Source organism: Hoplias malabaricus, chromosome 10 (genome assembly GCF_029633855.1).
Source record: "Hoplias malabaricus isolate fHopMal1 chromosome 10, fHopMal1.hap1, whole genome shotgun sequence".
Lineage (NCBI taxonomy): Eukaryota > Metazoa > Chordata > Actinopteri > Characiformes > Erythrinidae > Hoplias > Hoplias malabaricus.
Genome location: NC_089809.1, coordinates 23098917 through 23122099, shown reverse-complemented (window position 1 = coordinate 23122099; position 23183 = coordinate 23098917). Strand labels below are relative to the sequence as shown.

Below are 23183 nucleotides of genomic sequence, written 5' to 3'. Positions count from 1 at the left end.
GAGACACTTAAAGAGGTTCTTCCAAAAAAGGTGAATTTCCACATTTAGTTTTTAACCTTGAATGTAGTCAAGGCTTAAACCAAGTTTAATAGTTGCCTCCTAAGTTATGCACCGTAGTTACAAGGCTAATGTAGATAAGCCGTAATACAGTCTTAAAGTCAGTCTTTATTCCCCATCTGTTCGCACTCTATATAATGTGATCTATATCTGACATCAGTCTGAACAAATCATGCTTCTAATCTGACCCACATGCACAAAAGAATCACACCTCAGACTCTGACCAGGAGGAAACCACCGTCTGTTTCGTTTAAAGCACTTTAGTTTTTACAATTGAAGGAATGGGACCGGACTGGTGTTTAACTGTGAAGCACTGTATCGCAAGAAAAAAAAAACGTTTTCATTCCAAATGATCTGCATGTTAAACAGAGTGTTAATTGAAGACTTTAAAGAATATTAACACAATTCACAAGCGCAAATTTGCCTGGTCTCGCAAACACAACGTCTCCAAAGATTTAATATTTCCCTGATCCACATTTAAGCAGCTTCATTCCGACATGAACAACACAAAACTGAAATAGAACTACTATGAAAGAAGCTCCTTTTTTTTATTTAAACCCTTCATACAAGTTTAATTTTCTCATAAATGAGAGACTTGGATTCAAACGTTTCACAGGTTTTTTGTTTCCCAATATTTTTTTAGAAAATGAAAATGCTTTGACCATGTTCTAAACACTTCAAATTAAAATAAAAATGCTTTGAACCGAGTCCATCATTTTCGACAGCTGAAGTGACGTAAAAGTCACGCAAATTCTGTTCCGGCCATTCAGAGAGAGTCACAGATCGGATATGGATCCTTCGTTCCTTTCATTCATTATCTGTAACCGCTTATCCAATTCAGGGTTGCGGTGGGTCCAGAGCCTACCTGGAATCATTGGCTGCAAGGTGGGGAATACACCCTGGAGGGGGCGCCAGTCCTTCATAGGGCAACACAGACACACACACATTCACACCTACGGACACTTTGGAGTCACCAATCCACCTACCAACGTGTGTTTTTGGACTATGGGAGGAAACCGGAGCCCCCGGAGGAAACCCACGTGGACACGGGGAGAACTCCTCACAGACAGTCACCTGGAGCGGGAATCAAACCCACAACCTCTAGGTCCCTGGAGCTGTGTGACTGCGACACTACCTGCTGCTCCACCGTGCCGCCCGGATATGGATCAGAATACAGCATATGAAAGTGGCCCAAATCTAATTTTAAAAATGGTCCATTTCAACCTGCTGTGGTGCCATGTTCTTACTGAAATATTAGAGAGAAAATAATCCAATATTTCATATGGAGGATAATCTGATACCTGTGTCTGGACAGGCAAAGATAGCCGAGTGTCCAGCATCATGATAGCCCAAGTGATGCTACATCATGCAACCAGCCTGGAAACCTGCCCACGCCTAAGCTGAATCTACCTCAAAGAAAGCCATGTGCTATTAGCCTGCCCACATGGAACACACACGTGTGTGCCAGCATACTCATTTACACACATTTATGGGGATAACCGCTTCAGCCTGTGGAAGAGCAGGAGACAGACTCACGGACTGTGGAGAGCTTAAATTCTTATCTCCTAGCGGAATGTTATCTATCTCTACTCACGCCACCGCTACTGCCTCTCTCCTCGCCATGCTAACAGAGGGGCATTCTGGGTAAAGGAGAAGGAGGAGGACAAGCTTTGAGGTTTTGAAATGATCCCCGGCTCAGAGGGGGAGGACTAGGCCAGATTAGTGAACTTTTTAAAAGTCACGCTAAAAGCTCATCACTTCACATAAACCATAAAACAGAACACTGAGCTTTTGACCAGCATTCGACCAGAATTACAGCACGAAATAAATTGAGATTCAGGCAAAATACGGCTTCAAACAGGAGAACAAAATCAGGGTTTAAAACGTCAGTGTTACTTTTCAACATGATTCACATTGAGCCACAAACACACATACACAAAAGCTGTCTCCTCATGTGGTTGTGAATGCCCGGAGGAGGGCTGCGAGAGACATGATGTACTGACAGAGCGGCTCCCATGGCGGCTTTGGGAGAATCCCGGCGGATGCATCACATCTGCGGATCAATACCGCACTTAATGCGCCACTCGCTCGGAATATCAATGGGCCGTGGGAAAACGCTCTCAGCTCCTCACAGCGGATACTTGCTAAAGCCCACAATTATCACCTAGATACACACACACACACACACACACACACACACACAACCTGATTTGCTTTTCACTATTTTCATTCCAAAACTTCTGTATTCCATTAAGTCTGAGGTTTGTAGGACGTTTTGTCCTTGCATTGTCTAGCTTTACAATCCTAAAAATGATACTGGGTTATGCTAATACATAAATTAAAATGACCTTATAGGGTTTGTTGTGTTTCCTTCAAAGGCCCAGATAACTACTCCAAAGTTCCATTAATATAACACAACGACTGTTGCAGAGCCATGTATAAAATGACTGTTAATATGCTTCTCCTTTCTTATTTGTCAATTAATATATAATTAATTATTGGGGGGAAAAAAGATGAAATAAAGCTTTAGTACATTCCATAATAACTGAATCAGTGACAATAGATTTATTATTAAAAACGTCAAATATAATCAATCCTGCTGATGACTGTAACCACTAAACCTGGCTCACACAGTATCACTAACATCTCTCGTACCCACTCAAGCGTTGAAGCATTGCTGCAGAGCCTGCAATAAAAAACTGACTCCACACATAATTTGATAATAAATGCTTAGGGAGCGAGTAGTTCTGCAGCCCATGCACCGTCAGTGTGAATATGAGGGGTACAGTGGGACCTCGGTGTGTGTGCCAAAGGCTTTATGTTTAGTATTCTCCTAACAGCATGCAGAAAAAGCTCAAAGCTCAGTGCGTGCTCTCCACTGCTCTGGCCTGCCACTGTGGCGCCGGCAATTTGTTCTGCAATTGTGTCACTGCTCCATGAGCAGAGGGGCTGGTACTGGCTAGTAGGCGGATAATACCCACTCTACTGTCTGTCTGTGTTGGAGGATGACTGAAGCAGAAAGACAGTGTCGAGTGCACGGGTTTGTAAGCGTGAACTGCGGCACGCGGTGCTCGAGTGCCTGTGCGAGTTCAGGAATCTGTTATTGCACGTCTTCTCATCAGTCAGTGGAAGCATACAGTGTGTGAGGACAGGCACTGAGCCAGCACACACGTGTGTCTGTGCATCTGCGTGTGTGTCAGGATTCCAGAAGCGAAGCATGCGCGTCTGTGAAAGATCAGCTCCTGTCAGAAACGAGGGCGCTATGACATACTCTTCGTCTTGCAGCCATCTGTGCCTCCCCCTGCCTGCTGCTCCCTGAGAGCTGGAGTGAAGCACCGCCCTCCTTTAACATTCAGCTCCAAACAGGGCCTCAGGGAACGGAGGAAAGGGCCCCGTCCCTCCAAGGGGCCGAATCGGTTACAGCTCACAGCCATGGAACACTAACCACAGGTGTGATGGCATGAATCCCAAGCGGGACCCAAGCAAGGTGTCCTTGAGTTAGACAGTATACACCGGTGCTGACTCTTAAAGGGACTGGCTGCCAGAAAGGCTTCTTTTGTCGCAATACCACAGAACAGAGGTCTTAAAATCTTCTAATCCACTTTACAGTGCTGTAATCTATAATTGCTAGCAGTCAACTGAACTCTTCCTTCCATCGACTGCTGACGGAGCGTCATACAGAGCAGTAACAGCAGATTCCAAGACAGGAGAATAAATTCAAGCTCTAGATCTGAAGACATAAACCATAAAAGAATCACTTTTCCATAAAGAATCTTTCAATTGAATTTGCCCTCCGTTGGAAGTGAACCATTTTGGTTCCCTAAAGAACTTTTAGATTTAACTGAAAGCTTCTTTAGGGAACCAAAAATGTCTGGATTTAAAGATCTCTGCCATAGAAAAACACTACTGGTGCCCTCAAGAATCTCTCAATTAAATTTGCCTTCCTTGGGAACCACTTTTGGTTCCCTGAAGAACCTTTCAATTTAATTGGTCTGCTGGAACTGCTCACTATACACAAACATTGGAAAGAGAGGAGCCATTAGAGGAATCTTTGAAAAATTCAAACTACATGACACGATAACAAGTCCTTTGTCAAAACAATAGGCAAAAAAATTGATTATATTAAAATTAGAGTATGTACATATGCATTCAATGACTTGGTGTGCCTCATCATACCTCGTTATTTCTATATCTTCCTACGGGACACGATAATGAAGTGCACAGTGTATGGAGTAAGACTATGTTTCCTGAATTCAGATTTTTTTTTTTATCATTAAAAGCACCCATTTTAATAAGCTCCACCGCTGACTGACCAGTGAACAGATATTGTAACATGAGCAGAATAGTAAACGGAATACTGCAATTTGTGATGGTAGCTCAGTGGTCGTTGCAATAGCTAGAGGCCAAAGGTTTGAACTCACTGCTGGTTGCTGCCACTGAGACCATTAACCCTGGGTTGCTCCAGGGGAACAGTTCCTGTACTGGGATACCATTATGAAAAAACGTGGAAAAAAAATGTCAACTGAATGACAAAAAGTGAAATATTACACAGCAAGCCTACTCCTCTAGAGCCATGACTGTAGTCACTGAACTATGGCCCCATGGCAGATTTACCTTCAAATGGTTTTGTTTATGACTTTCTCAAGGCTCCTTCAAACTAGAAGGAAAATTTTGCTTAGCGTGGAATCTGAACTTTTGAGCAGTACTGCATTTTTGTTCATGACATAGGAGATTAGGGGCGGCACGGTGGTGCAGCAGGTAGTGCCGCAGTCACACAGCTCCAGGGACCTAGAGGTTGTGGGTTTGATTCCCGCTCCGGGTGACTGTCTGTGAGGAGTTGGTGTGTTCTCCCCGTGTCCGCGTGGGTTTCCTCCGGGTGCTCCGGTTTCCTCCCACAGTCCAAACACACACGTTGATAGGTGGATTGGCGACTCAAAATTGTCCTTAGGTGTGAGTGAATGTGTGTGTGTGTGTGTTGCCCTGTGAAGGACTGACGCCCCCTTCCAGGGTATATTCCCGCCTTGCGCCCAATGATTCCAGGTAGGCTCTGGACCCACCACGACCCTGAATTGGGTAAGCGGTTACAGATAATGAATGAATAAATAATAATGAATGAACATAGGAGATTATTATTATAATCCAAATTGGATGAACAGCTATGGTTGCAACTTGATTTGTTTTAAAGAAACACTAGGTTAGATTTGGTTATTTTGCCCACAGGCTCCCCCTACAATTGCAGAGTGTCATTCACATTTACAGCACTGTCCTGAAATCAAGTGGGAATGGAGAGGGATGGCCAGGTAGTTTCCTACCCTACTACAACTGTTATATAGTGCAGTATTTTGAAGCGGAAATTTCAAAGTCAATAATACTACTAACTGCTCCTTTAAGGAAAGAATATAAAAAGACATGCTGTGTATGTGGTGGATATACAACATCATTTTTTAAAGAAGGTACATATCTAATTCTTAAATTACACACATTCATGCCATATAAACAGGATCAATTTGCAGGACAATAATATTAAACAGTATGCTTCTATGGGTTTAGAATGTCAGGTAAAATTCGCAGCCATGAAGTCTTGTGGAACTGTTATCTGACAAAAGGGCTGCACCTCCGTTCCTCTGTCTGTCTCAGCAAGCCGAGCCAGTGTGCAATTTTCTCAGCAAAAGTCTGGGAAAACTGTTCCAGCAATGACATTTCTATGATACGGAGAGAATTTCACACATATCTGTGTCTATATAAGTCTACAGACGGAGAAGACGACAGTGCATTGTCTGAAAGTATAAGGTGAGAGAAAAGATTAGCGAGGATTGTGACAATCACCCATTCAGGCCACAGTCCGCTGCGTCTTCACGCCTATACGCCCACTCTGAGACAGCCCCCTTCTATTCTACTGTCCGACAGCTCCCCAATCACAACCATTATAGCAAACTCAGAACAATCTCAGTCTGCCTGTCTCACAGCTTTCTGCCTTTACTCTGTCCACAGGGCCTCTGCCTATTCCATTCGAAGTCATTTCGATGCCAGACCATCTGTATTGTGCAGAACAGACCTTTTGGGGCCACAATGTATGTGATGTAGCGCTGCTCGACAGCGTAACGTTTTGACTGGCTCTCTGAGCTCTCCAATGGCCTTTAAATCAAAAAGGGGGCTTAGTGGACAAAAGGGCGGGGTGCAGAGAGAGGATGGAGGGGCTGAGCGTGAGGCCCAGCCGCTGGTCTTTCAGTAATGAGACGAGCAGGCGTTTGGCCAGTCACAGTAGCAAGAGACGAAAGGCCTTTTTTTTTTAAATCACTGGTAAAACATTCACGTTAACCTTTTCATTTCGGTTTGAACATTTAGACAGTAATTGAACAAATTTTACCATTAAATGCAATCTTCTAACAGCCATTAAATGCAATCTTCATTTGTTTGGGTGAAAGATTTCAGTTGTAGACCATCAATTTTTGAAGGGCAGCCAGCAAGTCAACGTTTAAGTTTTTTTTTTTCATTTGAAAATTATATTATTTCACTAGGCCTGAGTTATACACATTTTAAATAAATCTGCACAAGGCTGCAGATGTGTGGTACATTTTATCGCGGCGTGTCTATCTTTATGAAGTGTAAACTGTTTCCACAGCAGGGGGCTCTCACTCTTTCATTTTCACCCCTCATTGCTTACAAGCAGCTCAACCCACACAGACACACACACTCACACAAAAACAGTGCACAAAAAGAAAGCCTAATGAAAATGTAGATAATCTGCTAAATGATTACAGGGAACCATGTAAGTTTCCCTGTAATATATTACACATAAAAACGCTCAAAGACCGTACTCAGTGCAGGAAGAAACATACAGTTTATATCCCAGTACAATGTGCTTGTGTGGCATTTGATACAAGACTGAACATAATTCATTTTTTTCTGATCCAGCATCTTCTGCTGACATTGGCCCACTACCTGGAATCAGGTCTGTGCAATCTCAGCCAGATGTGATTTAAACAGCTCAGTGGTTTGGGTGCTGACCTCAAATCAAGGGGATAAAACACAGGGAAACTGGCATTACTCCCAAGGTAGGACACACATATTTAATGTGTAATATCATTATCTTCAAATTGAATCTGGTTAATGTTAAATATGTAAATATACAATGATTGCACACTCACAAAAAATGATGCAAATACTTTTAGGAAATGATGCAAATACTTTTTTAAATAAAGAGGGCCACCTAATACTTCTTATTCTAATTATATTCTTCTAAAGTCATTGGATCCACAGATGCAGAAATAAATGAATGAATGAGGCTGTCAGAGGCAGACCCTGTGAATCTGATCTGAAGAGGGCTTCATCTGATGCTGGCTGGCCCTAAACATAAGTCAAATTTCATTAGTAGAGCCATCCTGCAGCTTGAGCCTGTACAACGTAGCAGCAGCTTGGCCAGGTCAGAAAACCACACCTGGGCGGCTAGCTGTCGCTGGGACTGTGTAAACCGAGGAGGTGTCTAGAATTGATTGTGTCTGCCAGGGGGATACTGCAGAAATTCTAAGCTGCCGTGTCCAGGATCATGGGCCAGTGAATCTGAATCACAATATGAGAGACAGACAGAGAGAGACAGACACAGACAGACAGAGAGAGAGACAGATACAGAGAGGGAGAGAGATGGAACATCCTTTACTCACTGTCAATGCCTGAGTGGCAGGAGAATCGGATGGAAATAGAATGCTTGGTCTTCCCCTCAGGATTCAGCACAGGGGCGCCTGCAGTGGAGCTGGTTTGTGTGTCAGAAGGGTTGGGGAATCAGGGAGGAGGGGCAATAACCCCACAGCCCACAGCCAGGATCCTGTACAAACACAGAGAGAGAGAGAGAGAGAGAGAGAGAGAGAGAGAGAGAGAGAGAGAGAGAGGGAGAGAGAGAGATTTAAATACAAGTTGCTGCTATCGTAATCATTACATCATTAACACTGTAACTGCCATTCCAGTTTTGAACTGAACCATACCATGACTTTAGAAGAGAGAGAGGAGTGTGTGTGTGTGAGAGAGAGCTCTGAACATTCTAAATTTAAATACACTAGAATTGAGCCATGCTGGAAAAGCGTAGGTTAATAACCCCACATTTGTGGCAGGAAAGTGCTGGCAGAAGACACGAACCGGTCAGTGACCCGTGGCAGAGCAAGACCCACGCTGGCCAAATGTCCTCTTGAAGAAACCTCCCCACTTATTCTTTCTGTCAAAACACACCAGCAAACACGCATGCACACACTGCAGAGTTCTAAACACTACCAGATGTTTCTGCTAGAGAGCACAACTCCCACCTCCAGAGACAGCGAGGAGCAGAACTAGACTTTCTGAACTCATTAACCCTATTTAATCTCTCTTTGGTTTTCTCTCTCTCTCCCCCAGTGCTTTCTTATCCCAAGTCACTGCAACACAGCGCAAGAGAAGCACTGTACAAACAAAGGTTATTAATAACCCCATTATTAAAACATGACAAAACCATAAGCACTTTCTAATTCTAGCTAGGCACACTGCAGCCAGACTGCACACTCCATCCCCAAGGCTCCAGTAAGATGCAGACACCGTAGGATCAGTGTCAAACTAGTTTTAGGAGTCCTGAGTGCAGGCTTAGCTCAACTTATTAAGCAATCATAAGAGTTTTACACATGACTGTTTATCCTGAGTCGCCCACCCCCTCGCTGAGGCTTGGGGCCACTCGCTGAATTTCCCGGAAACGTGTTTGTGCAAAGCTAGCACATTCTGACCGCTGCTCGCTGTGCTAACCGCTAGTGACTAATAGCATCTGGTTCAGGCATCTGGCCCACTACCCCTCCTTCCACCACCCAGTTCAGGATCCTTCATTGGCAAGACCATATTTAGTTACACTAAAGTGTAGACTACAGTTCTAATTGAATATTTGTTTGAATCTAAGGCTGAGCATGAATCGCACACAGTCTCATCTCTCCCCGGGCCCCCTGCTGTTCGCATGGAGGGAGTCGATCTGTCGGGGCCTCAAAAGTCTTAGCCGAGGCTTGACTCATTCCACTTAGTGCAGAATGCTAGAGCCTGCAGATGCAACAGTAAAGAGCCAATTTTCCTTATTAGGGTAACACATCTATAATCTCAACCACACATGTGTAAACTGGCATTCATCAGCAATGAGATTTAAATAGACCACAAATAACCACTTGCTGTACAGACGGAGCTTAATATTTCATAAATAATGGCACAGACATGCATGAGGCACTTTCGGGAAGTGCTTCTCTCACTTTAGTTCATCTTTGTTTAGAGTGCAGAACAATTTTCTGTGTCTTTGGGCTGGAATGTTTCCCTCAGCGATACCCTCAGGGGTACATATTCAACACTTTAAGTAAGTGAACATAACTGTACCATATTCCCTATAAACTGTATTTTTAAGTTGCATTTATTTGACACGCCTAGTTTCCACAACTTATTATACTGTGCCGTTTTATTTTACACAGTTCTATAATGAAAGTTTAGAAATATATCTCTGTTTCTGAAGAAGAGAATGTAATGTAAGGAACTTTAAATCCACTGTTGTACCTCTAAATGTACATTTACAGAGCTTGTACCTTAAGTGACAATAAATCAACATGTACAGTACCTTTTTGCTACACCCTCTACTGGCCCGGCCTAGAAGAGGCATTTTCCCTTACTGACTGACTGACTGACTACACCATCTGTTTGTTCAGACATATTTCACAAGGTGGCGCTACTACACCGTCTGTTTGTTCAGCCATATTTCATAATGTGGCGTTACTACACCGTCTGTTTGTTCAGCCATATTTAATAAGGTGGCGCTACTACACCGTGTTTGTTCAGACATATTTCACAAGGTGGCGCTACTACACCGTCTGTTTGTTCGGCCATATTTCACAAGGTGGCGCTACTACATCGTGTTTGTTCAGCCATATTTAATAATGTGGCGCTACTACACCGTGTTTGTTCAGCCATATTTCATAAGGTACTACTACATCGTTTGCTAGTTCTGCCAGTTTTCACATAGTGCTTCTCCACCAAAGTGGTACCAGAAAGGTTCCAGTATGTAAACTAAATTTGGAACCATTCAGTGCGTTTCCACCAACAAACTGGTTTGTGAACCAGAAAATTTGGTTTCCCATGGTTTCGTCCATGGGAGCGTTGAGGTTCAATAACTCAAGAAAGACCTCAGAGCCACAAACACAGCATTATAGTAAACAGTTACAATGAATAAATAAGTAACTGTAATTCTTAAAATTAACAAAATGTTCTTGGTCTTTATTGGATTTTATTATGAACAACATGGTGCTCCTTTATTCATTTCTACATCCTGCCCTCCATATTTTCTGTACAACACAATCACATAATAAAAAATAAAGACATTGATATGAAGCACCAAAGCTTCTCCAGATCTTCCAGTGACAAAGGTATATATGTATTATTCCTGTTTTTGAAATGCTGGAACACCTTTGTGACAATGGCTATATGGCTAATGGCGGTCCAGCAAAATTAAGCTTGCCTAGATTTATTTTATTGTTTTCTTGTTTTGTCCAAACAGTTTATGAAATGTTAACACAGCTCTTTGCACATGATGTTAAGCACAATAAAGTCTCTGAGGAAACGTGTCAAGGAACATACTGAAAACACCACATTTACAAAATACTGAGTGTGTTTGTGAATGTGCAGCATGTACAGTCTGTAAGGAAAAAAGAGCTTTGTCATATAAAACTATATAAGCAAGCCCAGATAGACTTAATCACTCTCTCCCCCCACACACACACACAGCTTGTACTGTGTGTGTATATATATATATATATATATATATATATATATATATATATATATATATATATATATATATATATATATATATATATATATATATATTTATATATATATTTACTGAGCTTTCCCAGCAGGTGTGTGAGAAAAGAATGAACACAGTGCCTGGAGAGAACATTAAGGAAGTGCTGAACATCTGAGTCATGTTTATGGTTCTTCATATGGCTGAAAACAATGCCCTGCCTCTGCCTGCCAGAAAGAACCCACACTGGACAGAGCAGAGTCTGAACAGACTTTTCTGCAGATCATGTTAGACTTCAAGACTCCTGTTGCTACTTTCTTGAGGTTGGCAATATACAAGACTAGAGGGTTTTTTTTTTTAAGAAAGAAAGAAAGAAAAACACACACACACACACACACACACACACGCACACACACCCTTATTTTATTTCCTTTTCAGTGAAATTACAGTAGAGTTTCTCTTCACAGTGGAAGAGTAGAGAGAAAGACCATTAGATTTCTTGTCAGAGTAAAAGGGGCGCTTGATTCCCTCATATCTCCCAAAGATGAAAGGTTTGAGTATTGACTGTGAGAGTTTTGAGTGTCTACCCAACCTTACACAGAGATATCTTTTTATCTTAAATGTTTAAAAAACGTTGGAAATTGATTCTATTTACTTAAGTTATATTTACCATTCTCAGAAATATCCCCAGAAAACCAATGGCTTGGACTTAAAGGGAACACAGATGATACTGGGGAACTACAGTTCTCACCTGTGCATCTTTAAACATGGGATGGTTTATCTGAGTAAGAAATGGGACTGTAGAGTGTATGTGGTTGTAATTTATGCCCACTGTTTTAATTATCACAAAAAAAAACAAAAAAAAACTTGTACCTCAAGCTGTTTAGTTATGTAGCACAATTTTTTTTATTACTGAGTACTTTAGGTCCCTTTGCTGCTGTAACACTGTGAATTTCCCCACTGTGGGACTAATAAAGGTTTATCTTGTCTCTTATCTTATATGTATTTACTTACATGCTGTTAGTGGCTAACCGAATTCAACCGGAGTCAGTTCCACCTAAAGTAATCTGTAGCATTAAAAATATCTCAATGTTACCCACCAATGGAGCAGAAATATCCTCCATACGTTATATATTTTCAATGTTCTGAGGACTCTTCAAAAATACCTCCAGATGCACTTTCTCGTGGTTCAGCCAGTGACACCCAGAGAGAAAACCTGAGCCAATTCAGGCAGAATCCATAGTTTTTCCCTTAGTCAGATCCAGGGCTGCATACAAACATAGGAGCTTTTTCCATCATGCAATAAGACCAGAGATCTAGCAAATGATGAGGAAACCTCTAAATTAGGGCTGGGGGATATGACCAAAAACTCATATCTCAATATGCCTAAAAGAAATGACGATGTACAATACAATACAATATTATGAAAACCATAACAGAATATAAATGTCCAAGTATTAATTTTCATTTTTAACACCAAAAACAACATGCTGCATCATCTAACTGTAATTATCAAATGTCTAAGAAATAGTGATGCCCCAATCAAGTTTTTTTTTGCCCCTGATGCCAATTTGAGTCTTTTAATACTGTATCTGCTGATAGCGAGTCCCGATCAGATACTTAGATTTTTCTAGATAGTACTGTTACACACAACTCAGCCCCAGTCTATCTGCTTGACAGCAAATATCTCACATTAAGAAACAAGCTGCCTGCATCCAAGTAAACAAATGGTGTCTTCACAAACAGTTCAAATAAATAATTTAATATTATATCTCATATTATAATCTCATATGAAATGATCTAATGTGATTTTTATGTATAAAGAATTACTTTGATTCAATAAATTCTAAAATTTATTGTCATCACAGATGTGTTGAGAGAAAAATTAAATGTAGTTTCTTCGACATGGTGCAAAAAGATTAATTTTTTTAAACACTTACCTGCTTCAAACCAAAACCAAAACTCCAAACCACCACAAAACCAACCCCTGTAGGTGGGACTGTGACTCTATTGGCTGAAGCACTAAATGATGGACAGCTACGTCTGGCTGCTAATTGGCTAAATAAAAGTGATGACCAATGAGAAGTGCATTCTCTGTTTAGGAGTTGTGGAGTATCTGCCCCTTCCTCAGGCTGAGGGAGAGCAGTGTGTCTCCAACAAGTCATGGTCTTAACAGCACTTTTTTTTTGGATTTAAAGCTTCGCTACTTTCATTTTTGTCCATTGTTGACTTACTCACAGTTATCAGAGAGGTAGACCTGAGTGTGCACGATAAATGTGCTGAGAACTTCTCCAGCGGCATACACGAACAATGGCAGGACAACGTGGGTGTGCATGAGGGAGAAATACACGAGCTGAACGAGACATTTGTGCACAGTTTAAAATGTAGATTGAAATCAGATGGAAACCTGAACAACCTCAGCATACTTGATATAATGAATATTTTCAAAATCGTGTAAAAAATACTATGGAATATATGGATATTTGCAATATATCTCCCAGTTCTAGCTCAAGTCACGTTCACGCACCTGCGTTTGAAAGCTCACGCTTATATCCCAATATCGTGATATGGCAAAAGTCTTATCGAATTAAAAAACATAGAGGTATTATCGTGAACAATATTATATTGCCCACCCCTACTCTGAATAGTCTAAAGTTTTTTGTCACTAAAATCATGAACATCACCCTTTAATGGCTGCACTAGAAATATATTTATATAAATGAAGGCGAAACAATAGCTGCAAACTTCAGATAACAACAAAAAAAATTCTTGGCTGACTGACCACACGAGTGGGAAGGGTAAATAATAAATTGGTTGGATATGTTGTTTACCCTCAAGGACAACAGCATATTTTCTGCAGGAGGATTTTATTTAGATTCTAACAAATGGGCCGTGTTTAAATGAGTTATGCACTTAGGCTGAAGAGGCCCTGTAGGAGAAAGTTTAAAGTTGTTTTGTTTAGGGCTGAAGGGGCCCTCCAGGCGAGAGTATGGAATGTTCCGACAGTATGGCTCAGGGTCAAAGTGGCCATACAAGTCAAAATTCAGGTGAAAACAGCGTTGTAGGTAACAGTCAGGGTCTAAATCAGGATTGTAAATGATGGCCTCTATCCTGGTTAACAAGAGTCATGTGACCTCTGTTTTCTCATTTGCCTTTAATAGGCCCAGAGGAGCTCACTGGTATTTAGATGTGCCTCATTGCCTTAAAGATCGCCTCCACATCATCTCTCTCTCACACACCAACACATTCCATCTCTCTTCTCCATCTCTCTTCATAAGAGAGTGTTTGTATGAATTAGAGCTACAATATATCATCAGCTGATCATTATCTCAGTATTAGTTTCTGAAATATTGATATTGCGAAACGCTATATGAAATAGGAGAGTGTAGTGGTGCTCGATAACTCATTTAACTGTTTGAGGAGTAAGAAGCCGCATATTTAAACGATTATTTGTTGCACATAATCAGGGGTAAACAATAAAACAAACAGGCTAACAGTTAAGCATATTGGACCAAGGGTGTAGACACCAAGTGATAATTTTAGTGTTATGGCTGATTGGTGGATATAATATGTGACTGCTACTTTTATACAAGTCCCTTTATATTAACGTAATGGATGTGTTTGGTAAAGACGAGACTAAGAACGTAGAGAGGGTGCAAACCATCTCCAGCACTGTGTTAGTCACTGTTGGCCAACTTGCTGATGTGTTTCTCTGGCAATATGTTGGTACACAGTCCAAAAGGCCTTGTGTGGAAGACAGTAAGTTCTCACATTATAAAAGTTAGCTGTACTGTTAGCATTAGCTTATTTGAATGGGCAGCTTCATTTGCTCATTCATTTTCCAAATGGTAGAAAAGAGGGAAAAAAAGAAAAAAAAAAAGCTGTTTGTAAGTTAACAATAATGCAGTGCTGTTCCAATACTGCAAGTATTTCAAATTCTAGCCTACTACAACCAGTGTTGCAAGTACAAGTAAATACAGCTGTGTGTGTGTGTTTTATTTTATTTTTTTGCCTGAAGTCTGAAGCAAGAAAAGTCTCAGGATGTGCTGCTGTTTATTTTTTCCCCCTTCACATAGCTACCCGGTTATCCATTCCTATACACCTGACTGATACATGACTATAAAACTTCACTGGAACGTACGTAAATAATATAAATATTTTTGCAATGAGATTTTATACATAAAAATAGTGTGGCTTAAATAAACATTATGAAATTATTTTAACTATTAATAATGAATTTTTAGCATACTGAAATATATTCTGTCCATATCTTGCAAGCCCAATGCATGTGGAATTAGAAGTGTGTTTGTACAAGTGTGTGTGTGTGTGTCCGATTGCTCTGTGTTCCCTCTACGCTGTAGGCTGTGTGTTCTGGTCTCTATTTGCTGATCAATGGTCCTGGCCTGCTCCTACTGCATTCCCCCTCTGCTCCTGAAATAGAATTATTAATAATGCAGTGGCCTCGCTGTCATACTGACCATTAGTGTAGCGAGCAGCAGGTCCAGCATGCTGATTAATTACTAATCAGATTAAATGCCATCTTTCAGAAGGAAATGAAATGGACTGAATAGGCATGTTACAGAGCAAAGTGCACTCTGTTTATAAGAAGCTTCAGCAGCGGTGAGTGCTTTTTGAGTAAATGACTGCAGTACACAAGAGCACAGAAGAATGCTGGCTGTGTTCAACCCTTTTAAAGACCTTTCTTGAATTAGGAGCGCACCTGCTCTACATGCTTGTCCTCCTAATGAGTGTTACACAAGAAAATTCTTCTCGTACAGTGCCAGTGATCCAGCTTAGCAAATCTGAAGTCAACTCTGGTCAACTTCCACAACAACAGCAAACTAGTTCTTATTAAAGACGACACCAGTATTTATTTAATCATATACATCATCCAATGTTTACATGTTACTATGGAAAGAGCCAAGGACGTGGACCAGTAGAGTTGTGTGTGTGCACATGTGAATGCATGTATGCAAGTACGACTGGTGAACTGGTGCCAGGCACAGGCACAGTCACAGTCATTATAGCTCACCCAAGCTGGGTGGAAAAGTTGATTGGACTCCTGAGGGGGGGAGTGAATCCCTCTGGACACTCTAGCACACAGACCCACACACACACACACACACCCTAGCTAGGCCCGCCTACGGGGAATATTGAGCGACTTAATGCAAGCGCACAAATTCAACTTTTTCCTTTTTCACTTTAACATCAGCCAGTGTGCAAAGTTTCCTGCAGGCATTACTCTATCGTCTTTTTCTCCCTCTAGCTGAGAAAGAGTCAGCTCCCTGCATGGCTAACAGTGCCATTCACTGATGCATTTCATCTATCATTCATCAGACACACGGGCACATCCTGAGACAGGGAGATTTTTTCGCTCTCTTCAAGCAGCACGAATGATAAAACTACAAAACTATGCAGAGAGTGACACTAAATCACACTGACATTTCTGCACACGTTAAATCACCAGAACAAAGAAGAGGGAGCCTCTCAGCAGCAGACGCCCAAACTAACCTCCGTATTATGTGCAGATTCTAACCTCCATTTAAGGCATAACACAAGGAATGGGACAGTTACATAAAACCCAATGATCATCACACCGCTTCACATTTTAATTAATTTAATATTCCAGCGCACAATTACCATATTTAATTAGTCAGGTACTAAATAGTGTATTCTAAACACAAGCAGAGATGACAGGTTTATAACCTCAACAGCAGAGAGCAGTTTTGCGTGTGACGCCAGTTTTCAAAACATTTTATACTGCAGTCAAATGTAATTGAAATAAAAATTCTGTAAATCTAGAAATATCTATTGTTCCATTTTGTGTCTATCCCTAATTATAACGACAATACAAAACCATGATTTGGTGGTCACTCGCATCATGACATACATTTTCATCCTGTTCACGTATAATTAGTACACAGCTATCAACGGAATGCAATAACTCCATTTCCAAAGCACGAGCAGGAAGATCATCAAGCGAATGAAACTTCAAGGTTGCTCCTCGTTAGCGATGTTCTGGAGAACGTTGCAGACAAAGGAGTGTGGAGCTATCTCTAGTGAAAGACAAATCAGAATGGATGCTCTCATTAGCTGTGTCAGCTTCGCCGCCTTAGCTCACTGCAAGTCTATTAGACAAAAACAGCCTCCAGTGCTAAAGCAGGGCGAGAATAAAGAGATTTATATTAGTGTCATTAGTCCTCGTCCCTCTCTCTGTCTCCGGCTCAATATCAACCACGCCAGCCATTAGAACACCATCTATTATCAGCAGATTTGAAAGTTCCAGACATCATGAATGCTCTGGATGAAGTTCAGCTCTGTTCACATAAACACCACCACACCGGAGATAATGGCGTCTGACTGGTCCAAAAGGGCCTCTTGACGTGAAGTATGTGGTGTTATCTTCACACACGGAGATTCTGAAGGGCATTAAGCATTCAGCAACTTTGAAGAGCACTTGGACTGACTCATTTGAATGAACAGAGCTCCAAACATTTTAGTACGAGTGTCAATCATTTTAAAAATAATAACAATTAAACATTTAATCCAAGGACCCAAAACATATTAATACCATGAAAACAAACAAAGGGCCACTCTGGAAACAGCTTCAAACTGAAAAAAGCATAAACATTTATCAAAAACAAAAACACAGCCCATAAACATGTGTGGAAGACAGGGTCTTGTAAGCAGCATCCTCCATTTCCTTTGGGTCTCTTTCTGGACACAGGGCTCAGGCTGCACAGGGCCAGGTCAGCTGCGTCCTCTAAGGCTATGGGAACGGATGGGAAGGTCAGGTCCACTCCTAACAGCCCATTCCTCTTTCTGTCAGCATATCTTAGCTCAGCCCTGCCTCTCACCCGCATCTTTAGCTCTTTAACTTCTTTCTTCTCTCCGTCAGCTGTTTTGCACAAACACCCACTTACTCTGAGCTTCAAAAGCATACAGCTGATGCATCTTAATAGCCTCAGAAATTACAGATAGACAGGAACACACAGGAGCATGCTCACTCTGACAGCACTCCAGATTTCTGAGCTAGAAGCCTCAGCACCAGCGTCTGATCTCTCTCCCTCTCCCTCTCGTTGCTGTCTGAAAGAACCCACAAAGTGTGGGCGAGAAAATTGTTTCTCACAATATATTATCCCACTATCCAAACAATAAATGGTATGATTTTCCAAAATGACCATACAATTCTATACCAATAAACCAGATAAATAATGGAATTATTAAAACTTTTATTAGTGCTGTTGATTGATAAATATAAATTAACTGATTACACAATTTGCTGCAATTAATCGCATTGTCTGAGGCATTTAATAATAGATATTTAAATGTAAAATAAACAAATCAACGTGAGATCAGCACAATAGAATTATATTTATATTAGCGTTGTTCATTGATTCCTAGTATATTAAGGAGGGAGATTGCATGACTAACTGGCTAGAGGAAACCGTTTTTTATTATTCATATATCAAAATATCTCAGTGTAGTTTTGATTAATTTTAAATAGAATCTGTTAACAAAGAGTAAAAGTGTCAGGGGGAGCTTTAGCATCGGACACAGAAGCATTAATAGAGAAAATGGCTGAAACATGGAGCTCTTCGTTGGTACGAGTGTGTGTGTGTGTGTGTGAGAGAGAGGTAGAGATATATATTGAAGTGAAGAGTACTGACGCTATGTTTACATCGCTAGATAAAACTAATAACATGTCACTAGGCTCCATAAAAAGAATAAAATTTGAGAAAAGGTTGTGGCCTAATTTAGTGAAATTAATTATTTCACTTACAAATGAAATGCGTTAAATTCCAACATTTCAAGTATTCCAACATTTTCTGATACACAAGTATCTGAAAGTATCTGAGTATGATGTCTGTCATGAACTTCCAATTAACAAATATATTATTATTATTATTATTGTTATTATTAATCAGTTTCATTAACTTCAGCATTAACACACATGGAAAATTAAATACACCCAGTTTAGTTTCTGCAATATAGATAATACAATCCATACGATGGGACATCACTTCACTTGTAGACACTGGTAGACCTCCTGCCCCAATGCTCCACTATCTCTGTGCCACTCTCGGCTGCAGTGGATTTTTGCTGGTCTGACTGAACGCGACCCTGACTCGTCCCTGTGTGCGAAGCCTCATTGTTTCAAGCCTGTCATTTGACAAGTGGCCTTTCAGCAGAGGCTCAGCTTCTCTGACTGTGGCTTGCCGTATCTCTCTCAGCATAGAGCACCTCCCTCGCACAGCCCACTTCAAACGGGAGGTCGCCACATGCATTATGCTTACAATGAGCTTTCTGTTTGGCTGCATATTGTCAAGTCGGCAGAAAACCACAAACACAATCATTGACTAAACCCGACATTAGTGCCTTCTGTAATTCCCTACATTTATCCACATCCACATGTGTGCTGAGCTTGATAAAGCACAAAGGAACATTAAGAGAGTCTGCAGAACTGATGCAAGTAGCTCAGTGTTTTCACCCCATGCCTGCAAAATGCAACAATTCCTTCCCGAAATGGGAAGCATAGCTTGGTCTGTGCTCCCCTGGGGTGGGTTGCCAGCGGTTGCGTGGATACAGCAGAGCAGCAGAACGCAATCTAATAGCCTGCCTAGACATAAATCACCTTGAAAGCAGCATGCAGTACTAAGACTGACAAGTCTGGCAACTGCTAGAGTGTCTTTATTAAAAATCAAATCATATAGGCTGGACATGCCACTACCTTCTTCCTGACCAAACCTGAACAAGACATTTACAGCCCTGTCACTACCCCGAGAGGGGGGCCCTGTGCTGCTAATGCAAACTACAGACCTGATATAGATGGGAAGGTTTTGGAAGTGATGGAATGATGGATGAAGGGATGATGTGTATGTTAAAAGGAAAGCGAAGGGGGGGATTTTACAGAGGCAGTTTGGGGGTGGGGGGGTTGATGTATGTTTCTGTCATGCTGACAGCATACTGGAACAACCCTGACATGCAATCACTACAGCCTCTGAAGGTAATGGGGAAAAAAAGGACAAAGCAAAGTATTTTCCTTTCCCTTGCAAAAACTCAGCTGAAACATTTGACTAAATAAAGAAACCTCACTTGTGTATCACGTGCGAAAGGTTAGCACGGGGGAACAAAGCAAGGGCCGTCTGTGTGTGTAAATACCAGTGCTTAAAAAAACCCATAACAACAACACAGGAAATAGCCCTCTGCTAAGCTCGGCTGACACTTCAAAATGAAATCAGAAAATGGCAACGCTGCCATGACTAATTGCTTGTACTTGTGATCGTGAAAGAACACCTTTTCTCTGACCCTGGGTCAGATGGCTAACCTAAAATAATACAAACCGCAATTCCCCATCGGTAACCGCAATGCAGCAGTCTTTATACTGAAACACAGAGTCCCAGACCCGGAAGCCTTGGGGTTAGGAAAGCGCTGTGTGCAAACTCCATCCAACATTTTTAGCACATTTCTTCTGTCAGTTTGTGGAACAAAAGGCTTGAAAACATTGGGTAGGTGCAGAAGCTGTGAACAAAGCAGTTCTTTGGGCCCTCCTTATCTCTACCGCCAGCACACATGCACAATCTCCACGCAGGTAATCCAGGATTAGGTGAGCAACGCTTCATCCAGGCCCCATCCTGGACCCCTTCAGACAGGGAAAGCCTTGTCCACCCTCCCCTCTCTGTTACCTGGTTGTGACGAGCCGTGGCAGTGCATAGCTAATATGGATAATGAAATCTGGTCTCCAAGTCAACGGCACTCTCTCAATCTCACAGCTAATCTCCGCAGCCGTCCACAAACAGAGATTTCGCTGGCTGATGAAATTCCATATCTGCTGAAATCTCCAAATCAGTGATAAGGCAATGAGCACCAGCCACAAGCCAAGCTGGACCTTTCAGTCTGAAACCAGTGAATGGATCTCTGCTCTAGGTCACTTTCTGTTCAAAGCCATGCAGTTACTGTTGAAATAATCAATTAGGGCTGCAACTAAGAATTATTTGGTACTCATTAATATGGCTGTTATTTATTTATTTATTTATTTATTTTTATTAGTTAATTGGCTGGTTCATTTGAAACTATATAAAGACATTATTTATTTATTAAAAGAACTAATATTTGTCACAGTATTGCAATGAAATGAAATTATTCATTCATTCATTATCTGTAACCCTTATCCAGTTCAGGGTCGCGGGGGGTCCAGAGCCTACCTGGAATCATTGGGCGCAAGGCGGGAATACACCCTGGAGGGGGCGCCAGTCCTTCACAGGGCAACACACACACTCACACATTCACTCACACTTACAGACACTTTAGAATCGCCAATCCACCTACCAAGGTGTGTTTTTTGACTGTGGGAGGAAACCGGAGCACCCGGAGGAAACCCACGCGGACACAGGGAGAACACACCAACTCCTCACAGACAGTCACCCGGAGCGGGAATCGAACCCACAACCTCAAGGTCCCTGGAGCTGTGTGACTGCGACACTACCTGCTGCGCCACCGTGCCGCCCGAAATGAAATTAGCTTTTAAAAAATATATAAAATAAATAAATAAAATAAACACAAAATGGCACATCATGTGATCAGGCATTTACCATGGATACACAAGTTGGACGAACCAGGACACATTCCCAGTCAATCAATTCACTCCTCTGTGTTCATTTGGGAGACAAGCGAGAGCATTTTATATCAAGAGATATCAAACAAATAGCTGTAAAATCAAGTTTACTTCAGGGATCTAAAAGAGAGAAGTGCAGGGGTCACATCCACACTTAAATAAAACAACACCAAATATTGCAGATCTGTTCATACCTCCTGCATCAGAACGACTGTGCAGGCCTAGTGTGACTAACAGACTGAATATTTATTAGTTTGATTACTGAATAAACAACAGATCAACTAATCCATAATGAAATGTGTTGCCTTTGTTATAATAAATTTTTATTGATTAGTTGATGCAGCCCAATAATTACAACTTCAGTAATAACATCTGCAGTTAATTGCTGTGCCAACAGGATACAGGAAGCCCAGATATTTACACAGGGTTGCGGAGACGTGTCTGTTTCTCTTTCACTCTGGAAGAAAATGTTTTCCGTTTATAAGCTGTCCCTTCAAGAGGCACGGCATTCCAAGTGTCATCTAATCACAAGACTACACAATTTAAAACAAGTTTTGTGCATTCCCTAGTAGTGTGCTAGATTCCTCTTGAAAAAATCTTCATTTAAATCGGTCTTACTTCTGATATGAAATCCTTAGGCCTGTTCAACTTTCCAGAAAACCATTTCTTTCTGGGATATATATATATATTTCTCATTCCAAACACTTGCTCTTATAGCACAATAATCCAAACTTTAGGTGCAGCCAAGAATATTATAATAATGCCCTCTCCTCCAAATAGCCCTTTATGCTTCTCCTGAGGTTTTTATGCCCAGCATTTTCAGGTCAATTGTCTGTTTATGGCTCTAGTGCCTGGGGCCTAAATGAATCAAAACACACACACACACACACCCCTATCCCACTTAACACACCTCTATTAGAACTCAAGATTCTGAGCAGGGACGAGGCCGGAAGAGTTGAGAGGAGCCATGTGCCGTAGAGCAGAGGATTTCTAGCGCTTGTCTCCACTATGTGAGACTCAACTCGGGTCAACATGACACTTATTGAACACACAGCTCGGAGGGCTTTACAACCCTGGCACTTGATGCTGCTCTGAACCAACTCATGTTTTTCCCTCTCTTTCTTTTCTTGTCTCACCCCCTCTCTTTCAGCCTACAGCTGACTCATTTTTCTGTTTCAACACAATTGCTTAAGCAAAAGTGGGTGGAGATTGGCAGCACATACAGAGCGTTTTAAACTCATAACTTCTCCCGCTCTCTCTCAGCAGGTGATGCGGCCTTACACCCGGAAAAGTAAAGTAACACTGTGCACTAACTCTTATCTGCTCTCAAATTTCTTCTCCCATATTGAAACAGCTTTTAATTGGCTGACGAAAAGCCACCTAGGAATGTTATTCAGGTATGGGTCTTAAAGCCTTCAGAAATCTGTGCTGCCAGCAAAAAAAGAACCTATTGGTCTGCCATGATCACCTTTGGTATTTCTGTAATTGCCAAAATACATGTGATGTTAGTCATCCAATAAACGTACGAATGCAATGACCAGCGAGAATACAATGAGCAAATGCCACCAAAAATCCACTAAAAAGAATCGATAGAGTTATTGCTGTAAGCCAGGGGTGAATGCTGTGACGGAGGGCTTTATATCAGGCTTTTTTAATAAACTCATCTTTCTTACTGATAGGAAGTTTAGTGCTCTTTTCATTATTTTACAGACTGTAATTGTTTAAAAAGAA

General features: G+C 41.3%; 1 protein-coding gene across 5 annotated transcripts in view; it reads right to left on the bottom strand.

Moving 5' to 3' along the window:
- The window catches only part of sema6cb (semaphorin 6Cb), a 193992-nt gene that overhangs the window by 76860 nt on the left and 93949 nt on the right, over nt 1-23183 (bottom strand). For all 5 annotated transcript variants that reach the window (XM_066682487.1, XM_066682486.1, XM_066682490.1 and 2 more), the window contains one exon: nt 7719-7879. The gene's annotated coding sequence lies outside the window, so the exon portion shown is untranslated. The remainder of the gene's footprint in view (nt 1-7718; nt 7880-23183) is intronic.